Source organism: Pleurodeles waltl, chromosome 2_2 (genome assembly GCF_031143425.1).
Source record: "Pleurodeles waltl isolate 20211129_DDA chromosome 2_2, aPleWal1.hap1.20221129, whole genome shotgun sequence".
Lineage (NCBI taxonomy): Eukaryota > Metazoa > Chordata > Amphibia > Caudata > Salamandridae > Pleurodeles > Pleurodeles waltl.
In genome coordinates this window covers 663,139,012-663,160,661 of record NC_090439.1, presented here as the reverse complement: position 1 = coordinate 663,160,661, position 21,650 = coordinate 663,139,012, and the positions used below count along the sequence as shown (strand labels likewise).

At 44.2% G+C, this 21,650-nt stretch overlaps 1 pseudogene; it reads right to left on the bottom strand.

Moving 5' to 3' along the window:
• The window catches only part of LOC138276994 (cytochrome P450 7A1-like), a 123,517-nt pseudogene that overhangs the window by 10,592 nt on the left and 91,275 nt on the right, over positions 1–21,650 (bottom strand).

The window sequence follows — 21,650 nt, the reverse complement described above, 5'->3', positions numbered from 1 at the left end:
TACATGTCTGGGGTGGTGTGACAGGTGAGGTTCTCCATTTCCTGTAGGCAGTGTTGGAAATAGCAATTTCTGCAGCGCTTTCCCCCAAATTTTTGCCTTTTTCCTCCTATTTTCTAACCCTCTTTTTGTTAGCTTTAGGGCTCTGGGAACATTACCACTGCTAATCAGTACTAAAGTGCATGTGCTCTCTCCCCTAAAACTCAGTATGGCTTACACCTGTTTGGAATATTTATGTTAGCTACAAGTCATTTGTAAAGTAGTATGCTATATTCACAGAGCCTGTAAATTAAATGTTACTAGTGGGCCTGCAGCTATGATTGCGCCACCCACAGAAGTAGCCTTCCAAACCTGTCTCAGGCCTGCCGCTGCAGGCCTGTGTGCTCAGTTTACTGCCACATTGACTTAGCATTTCAAACTAATTGCCAATGTCTAAACTTCCCTTTTGGTACCCCTAAGTCACCCCTAAGGTAGGCTCTAGGTAGCCCTCTGGGAAGGGTGCTGTGTATGTAAAATGTAGGAAATATACCTTTATGTTTTACATGTCCTAGTAGTGACAAACAGCCTATTTTGTATTTCACTACTGTGAGGGCTGTTCCTCTCAAAAGTTGGCATTGGGGATTCCCTTATATATTTTTAACTGGTATATTTCTGATCTAGTAGGAGTAGCGTGGGCATGTTTGGTATGTTTGGAATGGTAGTGAGAATTCCTGATTACTGCCGTATTTGGATTTGACATTGCTATTTTAGAAATGCCAGTTTTAGAAAGTGGACATTTCTCTGTGCTTATAACTCTAGTGTTTTGCAGCCTGACTCCAGTCCACGTCTAGGGCTGAGTGACAGCTACACTTGGTGCAATATTATCCAGACTAGGTGTGACAGGAGAGGCGTCTGCATCCATCTGCATACTGCTAGTCTTCCTGGGATGGGCAAGAGGGAGGTGGGGCACACTTACATTTGTATAGGCTATGTCCCTGACTCACACAATGGGCTGATTTGCCCCCTATTGATGTCTGGAGCCAGGGGTGGGTTGAAAGGGGTTGTGTTACACTTGAAAGGGTCCCTTTGAAGTCACCCCCTTTACAAAGACATTTTAGAGCATACGTACAGGGGCTCTGACCCTGTGTTTTAGAGCACTTTTGGAACTGGGTCTGAACCTCTGTCAGAAGGACTGCTGCGCTGCCCAAGGACTCATTTGGGCTGCTTTTGCCCTGCTGTCTGCTACTGCTGGGTAGTCTAAAGGACTCACTGGATTGCTTTTCTGTTTGTTGCCCTGCTGCCAGCTGCTCCTTGACTTTGGCTTCACAAAGCACTGGAGTATTTAGCATTGCAGTAGGAACCGCCACTTGAATTACTTGCTCCATGTTGTGTTGGCCTGCCTGCTGCATCTCTGGTGCCCCCTTTAAATGTTTTTCCCAGGGACTGGTGGTGCCCCTTCTTCTACCTGTTCGTGTGGGCACCCCCCACCCCAAAAAACCGTTTTTCCCTAGTGCATTAGGAGCTCTTCCTTCTTTATTGCTGAAGTGCATTGTGAGCATTATGGTAACTTTACTGAGGCAACTATAGTGCATGGGTAGTGCTTGATATCATCTTCTACTTCTTGCCGGAATCAGACTGGAGTAAGGCTTCTGCCCAGCCTACCCATTAAGTACAGGCACTGCAAACCAGATTGAGCAAGTCGTTCTGATCTATATTTACCGGGCTACTCTACAATGTGGCCCCCGGCAAGGAAATCCTGATGGACGACCTGACCTGGATTGACACAGATCTGCGGCCCCCTTCTTATGCCTCCAATTGCATCTCAGGGCCCTCGGGGACCCCCTAGAGGGGCTCCACTACAGCGAGACACAAGAAACATGCAAGCGGAGGCTCTCCACTGTAGGTGAGGTTCCTGAAGTGGCTGGGTCAAGAGAAGGACGGGGCTCCCTGTGTTCGGCCCAGAGATCTCTGGCTGCAGCATGGGTGTGCCCACCCAACAAAAGGTACTGCTCCTGTGGCTGCCACACATGCTTGTGGGCAGCTGCATTTTTGCTCACTCTGCAAGCGGGGAAGTCAGTGAGGTCTCCACGCCAACATTTCCAGCACAGGTGTTTTCTGCGCAGGGGGACACCTCTTGAGGCATTTCAAATCCCTACTAGCCCTGAAGGGTTCACCCAGCTGTCCCACGCTACATTTGGATGGTGGCACTGTTTCCCTCGCCCCAGAGGATGAGACCCAGTGGCTACAGAGGGCTCTGGGTTCATGCATGTGTAGGAGACATGGTCCGGGCCCCTACTGTACAAGGTTAATTGTTTCACCAGATCTGTGGACTTTTACAATGGGGAAGCTTAATCAGAGGCCCGAGTGCGACGAGGAACATCTGCTAGAACCGGGCCACAGTCTGCCATAAGTACCACATTAGAGGTAGTAGGTGCACCAAAACTCCTGCACCCTAACTTTGCATGCAGAAGTATACTGGTTTTATTCAGGCTCCCTAAAAATGACTGTCACCCTGTTGATAGGAGCACAGGCCTCCCTGTGCCCATGTGGACTTGCCACTACTGATATGTTAATGGTGATATTTTAGGGAGCTAGGTATCTGTGGGTTTTGTTTTGACCAAACTGCGGCAGTGTATGCCCTGATTTACAAATGTATGGTGTTCTGACCCTTGCACTGTCAGAATAGTGAGTATTATTTCAGGATCTGCATATCATACACAAAACGTATGATAGATGGTACTTCATATGTTTACTGCTCTAACCAACCTGCTGCGTTTCATGCCCTGATGTTGTGATGTATGACATTCTGACTCTTGTATAGCCAAGACAAGGAGTACTGACTCGGGATTTTCATAGTGTTCACAGTATTTATGAATAATGTCATATGAATCTATACAGTATACTATAGTTTTATATAATTATGTGTGGAGTCTCTTTTGTGGTGTATTTACTGGGTTACTCCCGTGAGTGTGTTGCGAAAACACTTTACACATTGCCTCTGGGATTAAGCCTGACTGCTCTGCGGCAAGCTACCAGAGGGTGAGCACAGGTTATCTTTGGTGTGTAACTTACTTGTCCTTACTAGAGTGGTGGGTTCTGCCTGGCATAGTTGCATTCCCTAATCAACCAGAAACACCATTTCTAACAGACAGCCACACACAAAGGAAGGGTAGGTGTGACTGAGTAGCCATCTGCATCCTGATGGGTCACCCTGGGCAGAATGGCTGTAAGGGGTCGACTCCTGCACCTGAAACAGCAGTGCCCTGCTACACAGAAAGAGCTGTCTGTAGAGCGTCTAGAGCCAGGGAAGGAAGGGAGGGCTTCTGTACACTTCAAAGACCCTACATCATAACAGATACCTGGAATATATGCCTGACTTCCCCTTGACTACCTGATCCCTCGACCAGCGGGCTACTATGCTCAATGACCAATCCCAGACTCACATAGGATTTCGACGATCAGGGCCCACTTTGATCCTCCCTCCCTCTCTACTTCATTTTTCTTTTCCCCCAGTTTCAAGTTAATCACCAATCCTAGATACTAGAATTTCAAAGATGAAAAGACTATTAGCCAGTATTGTAGTACTACAAACAAGAGAGAAAGTATTAACTGAGCACCCATCAGTATGTCAATATTAATGCATGACTCATGCCTAATTCAATGGTACTAGTTACCTTAACTCGACTCTTGTGTACTCTTGTACCCTTACAAGCAACATATACAATTTCAGAAACAAGTACAGTTCATTTGAAGAAAAATAGAATGGTACAGGTGCAACCAGTGCTTATTCTATTTTTGAAAACTAGCTTATTACTGGTAAAGGTCATCTGATGACAAATCAGATATGCATTGACACTAAATAAAATGGCCACAACTTTGGAAGGAAAATATGAACCAAGAACAATTTAACGTTGCTGCCATTTGTCATAGCTTGCCTCAGTTGGAAGTTAATTGCTTACCTTATAGTGTAGAGAAGACTCCAGAAAGTGGCGGGCAACGTGTTAGCTTGAGAAGCCCACAGTAATGACAGATGCGTCTTTGCTTTTCCCATATCATCAAATGTGGAGAGAGTTTTTGTTCAAGGACATTCAGAGTGATATCAGATCTGACATGTTGTCCCTTTCCCTCAGGTTCTCATGAAGCAGGCCTTCTGCCAGCTTTTCTCGAGCGCTGTAGGCTGCCTTGAGAAAATGGATTGGGAAACCGGCAACAAGTGCTGGGAATATTTTATCAAATTATTTGACATTTTCAAGAGCGTTGAGGATAAGAGCCCTCTGTGCTTCCTGCCTTGCAGCATTATCTCCTTGAGAACTGAGCTCCTTGCCAAAGAGGGTCAAGTAACCAGATTCAAAATCATTCTGTAGCCAAAGGCATAGAGCCCATCAGTTTGCCTATCTCTGGAAGCAACTTTCAGTGTGTTTGATTGCAGCATGACAAGTTGAAGGTTCTCTATCGTGCTTTCAATAAGTGACTTAAGAGAATCCCCCTGCAATGTTTTGATGAACGTCTGGTGTAAATATTCAGTGGTATATCCATCACTAGGATCCATGCTGTTGTGTCCAAAAGCCTGTCATCAAATAACGTTGATGTTATTTACAACAGGACTAATATAGACATTTTCCATGTTAGTAGAATAATTTGTTAGTGTTAATCGCTAGTCATAATTTTGAATTTTGAAAGTGTAGTGTGTGTGTTGTGACGTGCGTATGTATACTTATTCATGTGTGCTTGAGAGCATGCATGTATGATGGTTGTGCATGAGCATAACCAAGCATAACATTGATAAGGAGGCAAAGGTGAAGCATGGAGACCTGTAGATGTCAGCCCGTTAAGAACAGGGTGGCAAAATGGACATGGTAGCCATTACCTTTTATTGAGTTTCATGGGCCTGATTTTCAAACAAATGGTCTGGAGAAAATCAGAAGATGCCTACAGACTCCTAAAGTTACACTGGATTTATTTCACATTTATAAATTACAAAATATATTGCAAAAAATGTAAAAATCCCCACATCATCTATGATTAGAGTTGAAGTTCTGCAGGTAGGCAGAGCACTTCAGGGACAATTAGAAGAGAATTCCATTATTTTCTGAATGAAAACCTCACAAGAGAGCTTGTGAGAGAACTGGAAAATGCTGCCACTGATTATAAAATAAGTGGTACCCAGTATTACAGGTGTATACTTTGAGTTTGTTTATAGATGAAAATAGTGGGGCCTGTTCACAAAGGCATGGCATAAAGTTGCACACCTATAGTACTCTTTTACATATTCTTAAATGTGTTTGTAAATTAGCCTTAAAACTTATAAAATTAAAACAAAATAGAAATATTTAAGGAGTATTCCTATACCATTAGTAACATCAAAAGGAGTATACCTTCTTCAACTTTTACTGATAAGAGGGACGTTTTGGGGCTGTTAGACCTGACAGCCTTAGGTTGGTCACCCCCAAATGTTTGCGTGCCTCCCTCAACTTTTTGACACTGTTTTCACTGGTTTTAGGACTCTGCTAACTAGTGCTAAAGGACATGTGCTCTATCCCTTAAAACTTGGTGACATTGGCTCATACCCAATTGCCTTATTTAATTTACTTATAAGTCCCTAGTAAAGTATACTACATGTGCCCAGGGCCTGTAGATTAAATGCTACTAGTGGGCCTGCAGCACTGATTGTGCCACCCACATAAGTAGCCCCTTAACCATATCTCAGGCCTGCCATTGCAAGGCCTGTGTGTGCGGTTTCACTGCCAATTCGACTTGGCATTTAAAAGTACTTGCCAAGCCTTAAACTCCCCTTTTTCTGCATATACGTCACCTCTAAGGAAGGCCCTAGGTAACCCATAGGGCAGGGTGCTATGTAGATAAAAGGCAGGACATATACCTGTGTAGTTTATATGTCATGGTAGTGTAAAGCTCCAAAATTCGTTTTTCACTGGTGTGAGGCCTGCTCCTTTCATAAGCTAACATTAGGGCTATCCTCATTTACTGTTTGAGTGGTAGATTCTGATCTGAAAGCAATAACAGAGTCATATTTAGCATGGCCAGAACGGTAATACAAAATCCTGCTGACTGGTGAAGTTGGATTTAATATTACTATTCTAGAAATGCCACTTTTAGAAAGTGAGCATTTCTCTGCACGTAAATCCTTCTGTGCCTTACAATCCACGTCTGGCTGAGTTAGTTGACAGCTCCCTTGTTCATTTCACTCAGATAACCCCAAACACAGGATGCTCAGTAACACCTGCACACATCTGCATACTGAATGGGTCTTCATGGGCTGGGAGGCTGGAGGGCCTGACACTTACATGTCAAAGGACAGTGTCCTGCCCTCACACAATGGACTGCCAACCCCCCTACTGGGACCCTGACAGACAGGATGGAACTAAAAGGGGACCTTGTGCACTTCTAAGCCACTCTTTGAAGTCTCCCTCACATCAAAGGCACATTTGGGTATTTAAACCGGGTCTCTGACCCTACCAACTCAGACACTTCTTGACAAGATACCTACTGGGAAAGGAACTCTGAACCAGAACCTGCAACCTGCCAAGAGAAGCTGCTCAAAGTACTCACCTGACTGCCTTTCTGTAAAGGACTGCTGCCTTGCTGTTGCCCTACTGCCTTGCTGCCCTCTGGCTCTGCTGAGAAGTGCTCTCCAAGGGCTTGGATTGAGCTTGCCTCCTGTTTCCTGTGTGGTGTTTTTTTGTGGTGTTTAAACTGTGTTATTGCATGATTTATTGCACAAATACTTCACACATTGCCTTCTAAGTTAAACCTGACTGCTCAGTGCCAAGCCACTAGAGGGTGGGCACAGGATAATTTGGATTGTGTGTGACTTAACCTGACTAGAATGAGGGTCCTTGTTTGGACAGGAGGTAACCTGACTGCCAACCAACGACCCCATTTCTAACAAGGGACCATTCACAAAGGCATGTAATGCTACATGAAAGAGCATTCCCATAGTAGTATTACTTCCCAATCTCATAAATGCTTTTGGGAATCACCCCACTATTTCCACTTAGTTAATTAAGAAGGATATATTCAGGGTTCCTGATTTCCAGGCCTTATGTTCTCTGATAATGACAAGAAAAGTAAAACAACTAGGAAGACGCATTGAGCAATTACATGTAGACATGCAGAATTTGCTGAATGTGCTGTGGTTATAGAGGAGTGGGAAATATCTTGTTCTGTTTGGCAGTAGGAATACAACTTCTAAGGTAACAGGCTGTGAAGCAAGAAGAGTTTTTAGCTGTTGGTTGAAAGTTATTTTTATATAAGGGATGTGAACACCTAAACAGTGAGGTATACGCCCTGCACGCCTGGGGAATACCTCAGAAATTATCCTGTGCTGCGTCCACCTGACAGGGCATGTGTGGACCTATAGAAGCAACAGAGCTTTCCTCTATGTGCATAACCGCAGCCTCATTACTCACGTGGTGGCTTACTTACTAGCAATAAATAAATAAAAAAAATTGGCAAACCAAATATGTCTAGGCAATCCTAGATGTATTGGCATTGTTAATGGTACTGTCTTTTAGCCGTGTGTTAGGGAGTGACTATTTGGGGTAGTTTAATTAATTGGTTAAGACATCCTTTATTCAACCTGTAATTGCTGCTTAGTTGTCATGGGATCGAACTGCATGTGTTTAATGACAATGACACAACCATCAGCAATAAAGAATGAACACAAACTAATTATTAAACTAAAACAATAAATATTTTGAAGCCATTAAAGCAACACAAGAATAAATCAGGACAATCATGAGGCGGCAAGCGGTAGCTGATGAAACCAGAGTATATTTTGTGGACCATCATTGCATTGTACGCCTGTTGTGACATGAATGGTACACCGACCTCTGAGAGGTAAACAACTGTGGTAACATTTATTTCATTTTAACCTCATTCTACCTCACGGTGTGCTTTTGGAGCACAAAATAAGCAATGAGTGACATCAATGCAGTTTAAAACCTAAATAAAATAAGTTGCATTTTTACACATTTTAAGAAACCTGTGGCACTGTCCTTCTCTCCTAGCTTGGGAGCCAGCTCAGATGTGCTGTCTTCTGACAGACGAAGCTGTTCTCCATCATAGGCACAGTTAACAGGAGAGTTCTCTGACTGTTTAGTGGTGAGATGATACCCTGAGACAAGGAGTGCCCTCCCTTCTTTTTATTTTTGTATGCAACAATGTTATGAGTAAAACTGATAAACACAAAATGAATAAGCTGGTAAATTCATTGGTGAAATATTCTTCCCACCTTTGCAATCTTTGTATAATTTAAAGTACCGGGTCTGTGTGTATCCTGAAAGTATCAGAATCAATTACCGGCACCTATGCTCGGCCCTTGGAGTTCAGTCAATAAAAGTAATTACTTAATACCAGCACTCATTATTTATTACACCATGGAAATGGTATACTGTAGCAGGATGAAACACAGAAACTTCACAAATAAGCGCCCTATAAAAAGTGATTACTTAAAAGATAAGCAGCTTTGTGTGCCTTTTAACACTGCACAGATATAGTATTTAGAATTGTGTCAGATTTCTTGTTGAAGCAATCAGCCTTTTAATCTGTCCCTGGTTGATAACATGAGTGGGCAAAAGAAACACCTGGGCCCATATTTATACTTTTTTTGCGCAGCATTTGCGTAATTATTTGACGCAAAAGCGTCGCAATCTTACAAAATACAATTATATTTTGTAAATTTGTGCCATTTTTTCTTCAAAAAATGACACAAATGCTGCGCAAAAAAATGATAAATATGGGCTTTTGTATCTACAGTACTGTGAAGCACGACTCTTGTAGTATGTGCTATTTACTGGTCCTCCTAGGCAGCAGACTTTCTCAGAAAACGTGTAACAATACAGCCTTGCAAATACTTCTTTGTATCCGGGGTGTCTGTTCAGACACAAGCGATGGACCAGCAATGGCAGGGGTGGATTAGGGACTGCAAAGACATGCTGAAAGTTAATAAACAACATGAAAGAAGCATGATTTTAAAAGGCTTTGGCTCTGCAAAACATGAACAACTGCTGCAGGTATTCACAAAATGAATTACAAAGACTCATTATCCAGTTCCAAAGGGAGGTAAATGGTCTTTTAAAGACCTGTGAAATACTCCGGTGAGGCTGTGACAAGATGGCAGATACCGGAAGGACTGTGTGTCCTAGAAACTGCATCAGCCCCGGCTGAGACACACGAGGGGGAAGGAAGCTACTAAAGTTTTCTGTGGGCAGGTATCAAGCTCCCCAAATGGCAGAAAGGCGATGGACTGCCAGAAACCGGGAGCAGTAATGATCCTGGAGGAGCAGGGACACTGTCATGGGATGAAACAACGCGCTGCTGCGAGAGTAAAAGGGAATGGGGGGGGGGGGGGGAGGATGGGCAGGGAGGGCGTAACAGGTAGACTGGAAGCTGCAGGGAGAGAGCTCTGCTATGAGTGGGACAGAGCTTGTGAAAACACAGCTCTCGTGTTCAAACAGAAATAACAAGCATTTGCAATACAACGGGTCTCTCTTTTGCTCGGTTTAGAGCTATTAGCGTTGTAACCTCCTATCTGGACTTTTTTTGCCACATAAATTGAAAATGAAAAGTAAAACAGTTTCACATAAGCGAGCCAATTCAGACTACATGGCGTGCTTGTCCTCTTCATTGCACCAAAACCCTTGTTCACTCTCCGAATGGGAGGAAACAGGCAACGTGAAATAGCTGAGCGGCGACGGCTGCGGACTTTCCCCCTTTACGCTGATATAATTGCTTTTATGTACCCGCCTGAAAGTACCTAAACGCCCTACAGGACAGGTCAGCAAAGGGTGTCGATCCTTGCAGGGATGGTGTATGTTTTGCTTTGTAAGCGGCACCAACACTGTCAGAACCCCCACAGGTTTATTCAACTGTCCAATTGTAAAACATTTCCCTACACTGAATTCAATTTGCACTGGATCTAATGACTTGATTTGTGAACATGCATCGAAGTGAGATATTCACAGCAAGAGACACAAACTACAACTAGGGGGTAGGAAGCGAGAATGTTATGCTCCTAGGCAGTGATGAAGCAGAAAATGAAGGTTTTGATTTATTAACGCATAAACGTAGTGCCGAAATAATCATGTGTGATATTAACCGAACTAATAAAAGATTGTACGGGGACAAAATGTGCCCTCAGAGTAGTTTGCCATCATTTATACGCGTGCTTTATATAACGTGGTGTATTAGAATTGCACTAATCCGACATAATCATAACCATGTCCTACGATTTACCTATTTGAAATGCCTTAGCTTAGCATTACTTTAGCGGAGGCTTTGGCCTAGTTACCTGGTCTCACGGTTTAAATGTTCGTATTTTTCCACTGTGATATTAAACGTGTATTTCTGCTTGAAGCTGTATTTTTCCACAGAAACTGTTCACATGCTTATCTTAAAGTTGGTGCCAGCATGGCATATTTTCTCCTTAATTCAAGGTCGACTTGCAGGTGCGGACAATGGAGGCTCTGAGAGTAAGCTAATCGAGAGACAATGTTGCAAATTACGTACCCATCTCCAAGGATAATGTATGCTTAAGTAAAAGCTTGAGAACTGTCGCTTTTGATTGGTCAATTTGAAGCTAACCTATGAACCCACCAATGGAGACCCTACTGGACTTGAACTGTTGTCTATAAAACCCAGGTGCACGAGAGGGAAACTCTCTCTATCTTCGGACATCCCGCCATTTTGACTTCGTAGCTACTATGGCCCATTTTGCTGCGACGCCATTTTGAGAGACTTTGATGCTTTCTCTAATCGAGAGAAAGAGACTTTAATGATTCCTGCCCTAGAGACTTTAACTTTGAGTTGCCCCTTTGCATGAAGTAGTATTCCTATCTTGCCGCCGTGAGGCAATTGCCCCGTTCACCCCTGCCCCTTTGTCCCGGTCCCATGCTGATCGAGAAACGGTACCTGTGAGACGAAGACTTCATTGATTGCTGATCGGAATTGGTAATTATGAAAGGAAATTGTAAAATTGCATTGTGTTTCTTTTAGGTAACCAACTGCTGATTTTGATAAGGACCCTAGCTAGGAGTTTTTCTAAATTGATGTTGCCAAATTGTTTTTGCATGAAGTCCCACATGCTGATGCTAATTTGAGGTTAGACGAGGATTCCATATGTCGCACAATGCAATTTGAGATCTTGTTATGCTGACTAAATGTACGCCATTAGCCCATTGCAGATTATCGTATTAGTGCTTTGCATTGCCACTATCGAATGCCTTGTGATTCAAATGCTACATAGATTACACTTGTTTCGACGTTATGGACAGCTATTAATGTTCATTTATGTCTATCATTTGGTGTTGAGACACATTTATATTGTGCTAGCTTTGTTAATATAGGGAAATAAATTCACTAACTTTGCAATAAACTGGTGTGGTTATTCCTGGCTGAAAGGTCAGGGTTCGCCGAAATGTATTCTGGATTAATTGTTAAGTGTTATGTTGTTCAAGGTGTTGCTTATGTTCGTTATTGATTATCGATAAAAGGTGATTGATCGATTAAGAGTACAGAGAGTTCCCACTTAGTCAAAAGATTCATCGACCTAGAGAGCGTCCGAACGCAGGTAAATTGTTACCACGTTCCGCTCTATCAGTAGATGGTAGCAGAGGACGGTTACGTCTTTTGGGACCCTGTATCAGTAGAGTACATGGTGTTGAATTAACGGTTACGCATTTTGAGGCCCCATTCGAGAAGTTGAATTAGATTTTTCGTGGATGAAAATAATTGACAAGATGATGATGGGCTAGGTCCACCGCGACTTTCCCGGGATCTCGAAGCTTGCGAATGAAGAGAAAGGAGATGTGGAAACAGCGTCGGCGGTACTAGTGATGGTATGAGTGAAGTTAGGGTTTTGCGCTTGCACAGCTTATTGCCGCAGAGTGTGTGAAAAGGTTGTGAAGATTCTCTTTTTAGGATAGCGGAGGTGCGACTCCGAGCGTAGAACTAAGAAGTCGTCGAACTTCATAGAAATAGCGGAGGTGCGGCTCCGAGTGTGAGAGTAGGGAAGTCGTCGAACTTCATGTGCGTCTGGCGCTTTGTGCATAAAAAGGTCCATGTGGTTGTTGTTGTTGAGGCGGGCCCTGCGAGGTCAAGAGACTCCGGAGTATGTTGATCCATGTTGTGGTCTGGGCGGTTTAGTAGGTTGATCGGGCGTGGTCAACGAGTGGGTAAGTGTGTTAGGGAGTGATAGAAACTTCGACTTCGGGCTTTGACAAGATTCTAAGTGCACTAGAACAGATCATTGACAAGTTGAGAGTAGGTCTGCGGGTCAGATTTGCTTGCGAATGTGGGGACTGAGAAAGACGGAATAGCGGCCGAGGCTGGTGAAAGAGATCGAATAGTGGCCGAGGTTAGTGAAAGGTCCCTAAGGTCCTGAAGCGACTGTGTTACCCTTCCTGTAGTAAACCGACAGATCTGTTTTAGTTTTGGTAGCTCGCGATATATGCAAAAAGTTGTTACGGGAGGAACTGAGTGAAGGAGGATTAGCCGCGAGGCTTTGTCAGCCGCAGTGTGTGTGAGTGTGACGTCACTAAGAGCCGCGCTGGGATAGGTTGGTTGGAGAGAAGGGTCGCGCACGGATTGGACGCAGTCCGTGGCACTCGATTGGAAGGGGAAAGGCAGGTGAAGAGTATTCCGGGAATTAAAGTCACCTATTGATTACAAATTTGGTGGAATAACAGTGACCTATCGATTATAAACTTTGTGAATTAAAAGACGAGAAAATGAAATTCCTTAAAGCATTCAGGAGCGCGATGAAGGGAGAGTCTTACATCAAAGCGAGCGTAGGGGAGGAGACGCCGCCTGAGGGCACACCAGCTTACATTGTAATGGAGGAAAAAGGGGTAGCTCCGTGCCTTTGGCTAAAACAATGGCACAAGTGGACAGAGAAACATGGGAGCGTAGCATTCCCGATACATGGGACATTCAATATAAGGGTCCTAGAAAATTTGAGATTCACGATGTATGACATGAAGGTGCCTCCAAGGCCAGCACAGTTTGAGGCTCTAGCAATATGGGAACTCATGGCTAGACAGCAACAGAAGAACAAGTTTGAAACAAGGATGAGGAAGGTAGAAAAGACACTAGCGGATGCTAGGTGGGATAATGCGCAGAAGGTATGGAGGTCAGATGTATTGCAGGGAATAAAATTGTTCCCCGCAATTACTAAAGATGAAGAGGAGACAGGTAAGAAAGCTACCTGTAAGACAGACAGGAAGTGTTCCAAGGACAGAGAGGACGAGGAAAAGTTGAGAAAAGAAGAGGAGTTAGAGGATGAGGAGTTGATAATGGAGTTGTTGAACGACCGTCCACCACCTTATGCAGAGAATGGACAAGGTCCAAGTACCAGTTCTGCCCCTCCGGCATCGGTACAGAACAGTGAAACGCAGAATCCAGGAGCACCATCGGGATCTAAGGATCCGAGCTTACTGCTCACCCCACAGATACCACAGGTCAGGAGAATGTATCCAGATGTGCCCGTGTTGAAACCAGCAGAACATTATCAGCCGCAGATGCCAGGGTACTACAGCAGTGATAACAGTGGAGGAATGATTCTAGATCCGACCGTAAGGGGCGTACAGAATGGTTACAACCCAACAATGGCACAAGCTGAATCAACTCAGTTTATGATGCCTCAAAAGCAGATGCAGGGAGGAAATGTTCATGCTCAAATGACGGGGAGTCAGATGGGCATGCCGGCAATGATGGCCCATAATATGGGGATGAACATGCCTCAGAATATGGGAAATGGACAAAATCCAGATGCGATATCACTGCCCATTACTGTAGGTCCAGTGGTACCTTTGTATAGTCAGCCTAACTTAGGTATGAGCAGTCAGGGACAAATGCTGCAGAATGGGACAGAAAGAAGGTGCATAGAAAATACTCCAGGGATAACTCCGATAGCGGCTCAGCCAACTGGACCCGGATCCTTGATGGAGTTTAGTCCCGTATGCGCTCAATCAACACTGGTGAGGTCGAGCCCCCCACTGATAATACCTTTAACATCGAATACTGAAAGGTTGCCGCAACCATCGATGGCAGTCGATGTGAATGCTACACTGATGGGGGTAAATGCGCAACAGCTGACACAATGGTTCAACAGTTTAAATTCCACACAAAGTTCAGACAGTGGGAAAGGAGACGATTACTTGAGCAGGATGAGGCTGAACATGGAAGCACAAGAATTGGTGGAAGGGAATATGGGTGTGAACAGGTTAGAATCCTACACGGAAGAGGAATTGAGGTATCTATGTCCAAAGATCACGAAAGAGGTAAACAAGGTACATAAAAGTTTGCAGGAAGTAGCAGACAGGAACGGGATTGACATAGGCAAGACGAAACACTTGAGCAGGAGCTATAGGTTGGATTTTGGGACCACAGATTTTGAACACATGAGATCAGCAGGCATGAAGGCACACCTTAGAGAATTGTTGCAGAGTGCCCAAGTGTGGAGGTGCTTAGACAAGTGGGAAAGCAGATGGGTAAAGAGGAAGGATAAGAGGAGGGACAGTGTTACAGAGCATAATGAGAAAAGACCGCAGAGCAGCGAAACCGTAACCATGTTACCAATGAGGGAGACAGCAGGGGGAAAATTAGTACATGTACCATGGCACAGGAGTGATATTCAGTCATTTACGAATGACTTTCCCAAACTGAGGGAGAAGCCGATTGAATGGTATCAGCAGACTGATAGGTTTGTGAAGCTTGCAAAATGTCTCTGGGAAGACCTGAACACTCTATTCGAGATTGTGGTTCCGGCAGATTTGTGGGAGGATTGCAAAAGGGCTGTAGGTTGGCCGACAAGTGAACCAGAGAGAGACAAAGAGACAGGTGCACCATCACCTATGGTGATGTGTCTGTACTATAAGGTGATTGAACATTTGAAGACGAAGGTTGCCGCCAAAAATGTGGATTGGCAGAAAATTGATCGAACTGCCCAAGAGGCTAAAGAATCGACTCATAGTTACTATGAAAGGTTGTTGAAGGCGTTCAAGAATTACAGTGGCACAGAAGCAATTGAGGCGAAAGATATGCTTCATTTTGTGTTCAGATTTGTGGAAGGGCTGAGACCAGAGATAAGTCAGATGATAAAATCGCATTTGATCTGCTGGCAGTCGAAACCGATTGATGAAGTCTTGACTTATGCGAAATACTGTAGCGACGAAATTGAGGTGAAACAGAAAAAGCTGAAAGAGAAGGTGATGATGATGCAGCTTAAGGCGGCTCAGACAGGCTTGCAAGGTCTGCAAGGACTGCAAGGGTTGCCAGGGATGCAAGGGTTCCAACAGCAGGTACCGCAACAGCAGCCGCAGTTGCAGGGAAGCATGGTGTTTCAGCAACAGCAGCCGCAGTTGCAGGGGAACATGGCGTTTCAACCACAGGCCAGAGGCAGAGGCAGAGGAGGTTTTGTGAATAATGGTCCGTATTTGAACACTGTTGTGACAGGTGTGCAGGCAATGAAGAAAGTGATGCCGTGTCACGCGTGTGGAAACGTAGGTCATTGGAAACGCGAGTGCCCGATGGTGGTGCAGGAAGGTGCAGGTGCAGGTGTAGGTGTTGGTCAGCAAAACAATGATGTCAATGCATTTCAGACAATGAGAGGACCAAAAATGAGGGGTCCAAACCCAAATTTTCAGACCATAAATCAATTGCAGGGATTACAACCTATGCAGCCGCAGCAGATGCAGATGCCCCGTGTGCAGATGACGCAAATGCAGCCGATGCAACAGCAGTTACCTTTGGTACCTAATCAGCAAATGCAAATACCTTTGGCACCAATGAGTCAGCAGCAAATGATGGTTCCTCCACAGGTAACGGGTCAGGTAATGAGCACAAATGGCACAGTACAACAGTTCCCATTACACAGTGAGAGTGGAATAAACAATGTATGGGAGAGTGAAAGCTCAGAAGAGGAAGGAGATTGTGTGCTTGCGGCATCTTTAGAAGTTGATCAAAGGGGTCCGTACGTAGAAGGAAGAGTAATGGGTCATCGTGTCTCATTCCTGGTTGACACGGGAGCCACACGTTCAACTGTTAAGAGCAGTGAAGTACCAAATTTGCCACTCTCAGGGAGGACAGTTCAAGTGGTGGGAGTAGCAAACAGGCATCTGACGAACCCATTAACAGATCCGATACCAGTCAACATTGGTAACTATCAAGGGGTACATCAGTTTGTAGTATGTGACTCAAGCCCGATTGCACTGTTAGGAAGAGACCTATTGTGCAAGTTGGGTTGTTCGATAATGTGCTCGAACGAGGGAATAACAATACAGACGAGCAGTGATGGGGAAGAAGAGGACAGTGTAGAGGGCGATGAAATAGAAACAGTTGACGAAGAGTATCCTCTGATTTGTCTTTTACCAATGATAACTGAAGAAGATATCCCAGCAGAACTACGGGAAACAGTCGGAAAGAAAGTGTGGGACATGACAGGGAAAGAGGTGGGATTGATGAAAGGAGTAGAACCAGTAAAAGTGATGGTAAAGCCCAATGCGATCTTTCCCCAGACCCCACAATACCACATGCCACAAGATACCCTCATGAAAGTTGCCCAACTTATTGACGAATTCGTGAAGCAGGGAGTACTGAAAGAAGTATTAAGCAGCCCATGTAATTCACCGATAATGGGACTAATAAAGCCAAGTGGGAAAGTCCGACTTGTACAGGATTTGAGGAAAATAAATGACATCATAATCAAGTGCTGCCCTGTCGTACCGAATCCGGCTGTGATAATGTTTCAGATCCCTTGCGAAGCTGAGTGGTTCTCAGTCATCGATTTGTCACAAGCATTCTTTTCTGTGCCTCTTCATGAGGATAGCCAATTCCTCTTTTGTTTCAAATTCCTAGACAGAGTATATAGTTGGTGTCGAATTCCTCAAGGGTTCTCTGAGTCACCGTCGATATTCAATCAAGTCCTAAAGAAAGATTTGGAAGAGTTAGAGTTGCCATTCGAGTCAACCCTAGTACAGTACATTGATGACTTACTGGTTGCATCAAAGACAGAAAGTGGCTGCATAGCCGATACCATTGCTCTGTTGAACCATTTGGGAGAGAATGGACATAAAGTGTCTCCTTCCAAACTGCAGTTCTGTCAGAAGAAAGTGAAATACTTGGGTCACCAGATAGAGAAAGGGTCACGGAAAATAATGAAGGAAAGAATTACCAGTGTACTTCAAATGAGTCCACCAAAGACAAGGAAGGAGGTGAGGAAGTTTTTGGGAATGGTGGGATACTGTCGCCAGTGGATTCCCAACTTCTCGTCTCTAGCAAAACCTTTGCTGAAATTGACCCAAAAGGATGCCTTGGATCAGATCGAACTGAAAGGGGATGAGATGGATGCTTTTATTGAATTAAAGGAATGCATGTGCAGGGCTCCAGCTTTAGGTATGCCTGATTACACGAAGCCTTTCACATTGTTTTGTCATGAACGTGATGCATGTTCTTTGTCTGTCTTGACTCAAGCCCATGGTGGCGTAAACAGACCAGTAGCGTATTTTTCAGCTACTCTGGATCCGGTTGCAGCAGCACTCCCAGGGTGTTTGCGCGCCGTAGCAGCAGTTGGTATCAGCCTCACTCAGAGTGAAGGAATAGTGATGGGACACCCAGTAACAGTCATGGTCCCTCACTCAGTTGAGATACTTTTGACCCGCTCCCGAACGCAGCACATGACTGGAGCAAGACTCACAAGGTATGAAACGACTATTCTGGGCTCACCGAATGTGCAGCTGAAAAGGTGCACTACGTTGAATCCAGCTACCTTGCTTCCTGGAGAAAATGCTGAAATTGAGAACGCTGAAGACGTCGAGCATGACTGCCTTCAGGTGACTGAATTTTGCACAAAACCCCGACCGGACATCAAGGATACAAAACTTGATGAAAATGACCAAATTCTTTTTGTTGATGGTTCATGTCTAAGAGATGGGGTGGGAATTTTGAAAGCAGGATATGCTGTATGTACTGTAACAGGGGTCTTGGAAGCGGGATGGCTTCAAGGAGTCTATTCTGCACAAGTAGCAGAACTTGTAGCCCTTACTAGAGCATGTCAATTGTCTGCATTGATGAAAGTCACCATTTACACTGATAGCCAATACGGGTTTGGGATTGTGCATGACTTTGGACAACTGTGGTCACAGAGAGGTTTCCTGACTTCTTCAGGATCCCCAGTGAAAAATGGGGAGAGAATAAGGGAGTTGTTACATGCCATTCAAGTGCCAGCTGAAGTTGCAGTGGTAAAGTGCAGTGCTCACACGAAAGGACAGGATTATGTGTCTCTGGGAAATGCCTATGCAGATCAAGTCGCAAGATTTTGTGCCTTGAACTGTATATTGTTAAGGGATGATTGGAATACAATAAGTGAACCAGAACTCGAACCAGCTGAAGCATTTGCCTTGAAGGTCGTAGATACAATAGAAGAACTAAAAGCACTACAGAATAATGTCAGGGAGGATGAAAGAGATTCCTGGATTAAATCACAATGTATAAAGAGACAAGACGAGCTATGGGTTTCACATGAGGGAAAATTTGTTCTGCCAAATAGTCTCTTATCACAGCTTGCGCGGTTCTATCATGGGCAAGCTCACCTAGGGAGAGACGCCATGATAAGATTGTTCAAAACTGATTGGTTTAACCCCAGATTTCGCCAAGCTGCGGAAGCAGTTTGCCATCGATGTGTCACTTGCCAACAGATGAACCCAGGAAAGGGAACAGTTGTGAACGCGAGCCACATTGGTAGGGCTAGTGGTCCTTTTAGCCGTATGCAGATGGACTTCATTGAGATGCCTGTACATGGAGGTTTAAGATATGTGTTGGTGATTGTGTGCATTTTTAGTCATTGGATTGAGGCATACCCCACACGTAGAAACGACAGCCTTACAGTTGCCAAGCTATTATTGAGGGAGTTAATACCACGTTTCGGATTCCCGATCTCTTTAGAATCAGATAGGGGAAGTCACTTCAATAACGAGGTGATGAAGTTACTTTGCGAAGCACTGAACATTGAGCAAAAGCTGCACTGTAGCTATCGCCCTGAAGCATCAGGACTGGTGGAGCAGATGAATGGTACGCTGAAGTCGAGAATGGCAAAAATATGTGCATCAACAAATTTGAAATGGCCTGACACATTGCCCTTAGTGCTAATGTCAATGAGAAACACTCCGGATAGAAAAACTGGATTGTCTCCGCACGAAATTCTCATGGGCAGGGCTATGAGACTTCCTGCAGTTCCCGCAAACATGCTTTTGAATATTACAGATGATATGGTGTTAGACTACTGCAAAGGTCTGGCTGACGTGGTTCGCTCTTTCTCTCACCAGGTGGAGGCGACCACCTTGCCACCGATCCAAGGTCCAGGACACGCACTGAAAGCAGGTGACTGGGTCGTGATAAAGAAGCACGTGAGGAAGTCGTGTCTGGAACCCCGTTGGAAAGGCCCTTTCCAAGTGATCCTGATGACAACTACTGCTGTGAAGTGCGCGGGGGTTCCCAACTGGATTCACGCCAGTCATACAAAGAAGGTGTTGTGTCCCACAGATGAGGAAGTTGAAGCGCTGAAACTACCAGTGCCTGATAAAACGGTGCCGAGTGCTGAGACAGAACAAAAGCGAACTGAAAGCGAACAAGCAACAGCAGAAGAAAAGGAGATATTATTGGAGAACGAAGAGTCCGACTCACTTGGGGAAGACCAAGGAGAAAGTTCAGACAGCGACGACGAAGCTGCAGGTGACAAAGAGCCTGAAGCCGCTGAGGGTAGCAAAAAGCCTGAAGCAGCTGAAGGTGACAAGGAACCTGAAGCAGCTGAAAGTGATACAGAGCATGAAGAAAGTAACGGTGACGAAGGGCTCGAAGAGAGTGAGAAGGCAGGAGAGCCTGAGCAGAAGGGGGCTTTCCCAGAAACAGACGATACAGAAAAAGAGAAGGAAAACGTGACTGATTCCCCTGAAGGTGGGGACAAAGAAGAGCAGAACGAAAAAGCTCAAACCTCTACAGAAAAGATCGCAGGTCCATCAAATGGACACGGTGCAAAAAGAAGATTAAGTATCTCACCGATAAAAGAAAAGGGTAAAGAAGGTTTGAACGAAGGAGGAAGGCCGAAAGTGAAAGAGAAAAGAAAGGAAGTGACTGTCGTGGAACAATCGTCAAGTGAAGAAAAGGACTTGGCGAAGGAGGAGAGTGCCAGCGAAGCAGAATCAAAGAGAGAAGCAAAATTGAAAAGGAAAAGGATACCAAACAAGAGGTATTCCGGTCCTGAATGGGCATATGCAGTCAATGATGATTGGACTGATGAGTTTGTATCTCTAAGCATCGAGAACGAAGAAGAAGAAGAGATACCAATAGAAAAGAAAAGTTTCATAGACTCTGTTGATTGAAACGGTAGTAAATGGCATTGCTTGCTGCAATATAACGTGAGACAAACAACCAGCTGAGACATTGCTAAACCGAATTGAGACAAATGCTGCTAACCGATAAGTGACTGGCCTTTTGAAGAAGACGATGTGAACATTGTGCTCGTTCAAGCTTTGTAACTGAATTGCTAAGTAGTTTCATTTATAAGTGCTTCTAGCTTTCTGATTCTATACAGATCATGCCTGGGTACGCTATGCAGAATAATAGAAAGAAATATTGTAAATACGTGTGTATAGGCCTGGTACTAACATGTGTACTAATAATAATGGAAATTGTGTTTGGAATGCATGGGAAAGGTGAGAAGGAAACTATTGCTGCTTCCACTATTGTTCCTGTTACTGTCACTGAACTAACACCATTGAAAAGACTAGCAATGGATGAGAGGCTCTTGCATGATAAGAAAGAGCTTTCGTATAACGTTTTCTATCGCTTACTAACAGAATATGTTGAGACTATGAATGCGAAAGATTGTTATGTGTGTACCCAGATACCGACATCAGTAAAGGAAGGGGTGACTTATCACCACATGCCTCTTACATATGGGATTACATGTAGTATAGTAATGTCTAGGTTTTATGGTCAATCTAATATACAGTATTTTTTCTCAAATTATGATGTTACCTTTGCTTATGTTCCTATAATAGCGCAGCTAAGCGAGACTGCAAAATATTGGGATTACAAAATTATGAGGGACTTTTTCGAGCCAATGCAACCTTTTGAGACGGCTCATGCTCATAGGGAAAACCTTACTTGCTCAGTCTCTGCTGTAGAAATAAGCTTTTTAGATCGCACAGATGATAGAAGGGCTCAAATGAAGGCGAAATTAGAAAAAGAACTGCATAAGAGGACTTCAGTAGATAATTATGACTTTGCTGCTATAAAGACACAAGGGAAAATTGCTTTAGATGCTTGGCATGTAGGGAAATTTTGTATATATCGAGGTGAATCTTATTACGACAATATTTTTGTAGGAGCGAGTGAATGCAAACATACGTTTATCTTTAAGGCCAAATGGACATTCATGATGGACGGACTTGACCCTGTCATTCCAGGGGTGTATTACATTTGTGGGCATAATGCCTATTATCGTCTTCCAAAGGGATGGTGGGGAAGATGTTATTTGGGTATAGTGTTTCCAAAGGTTTATCAACTGGATGACATATCGATGATTGAAAAGACACCTGGATCCCATCGTATCCAGAAAAGAGAGACCGCAGCTGCTGTGGTAGGTGATATATTTGGAGCCA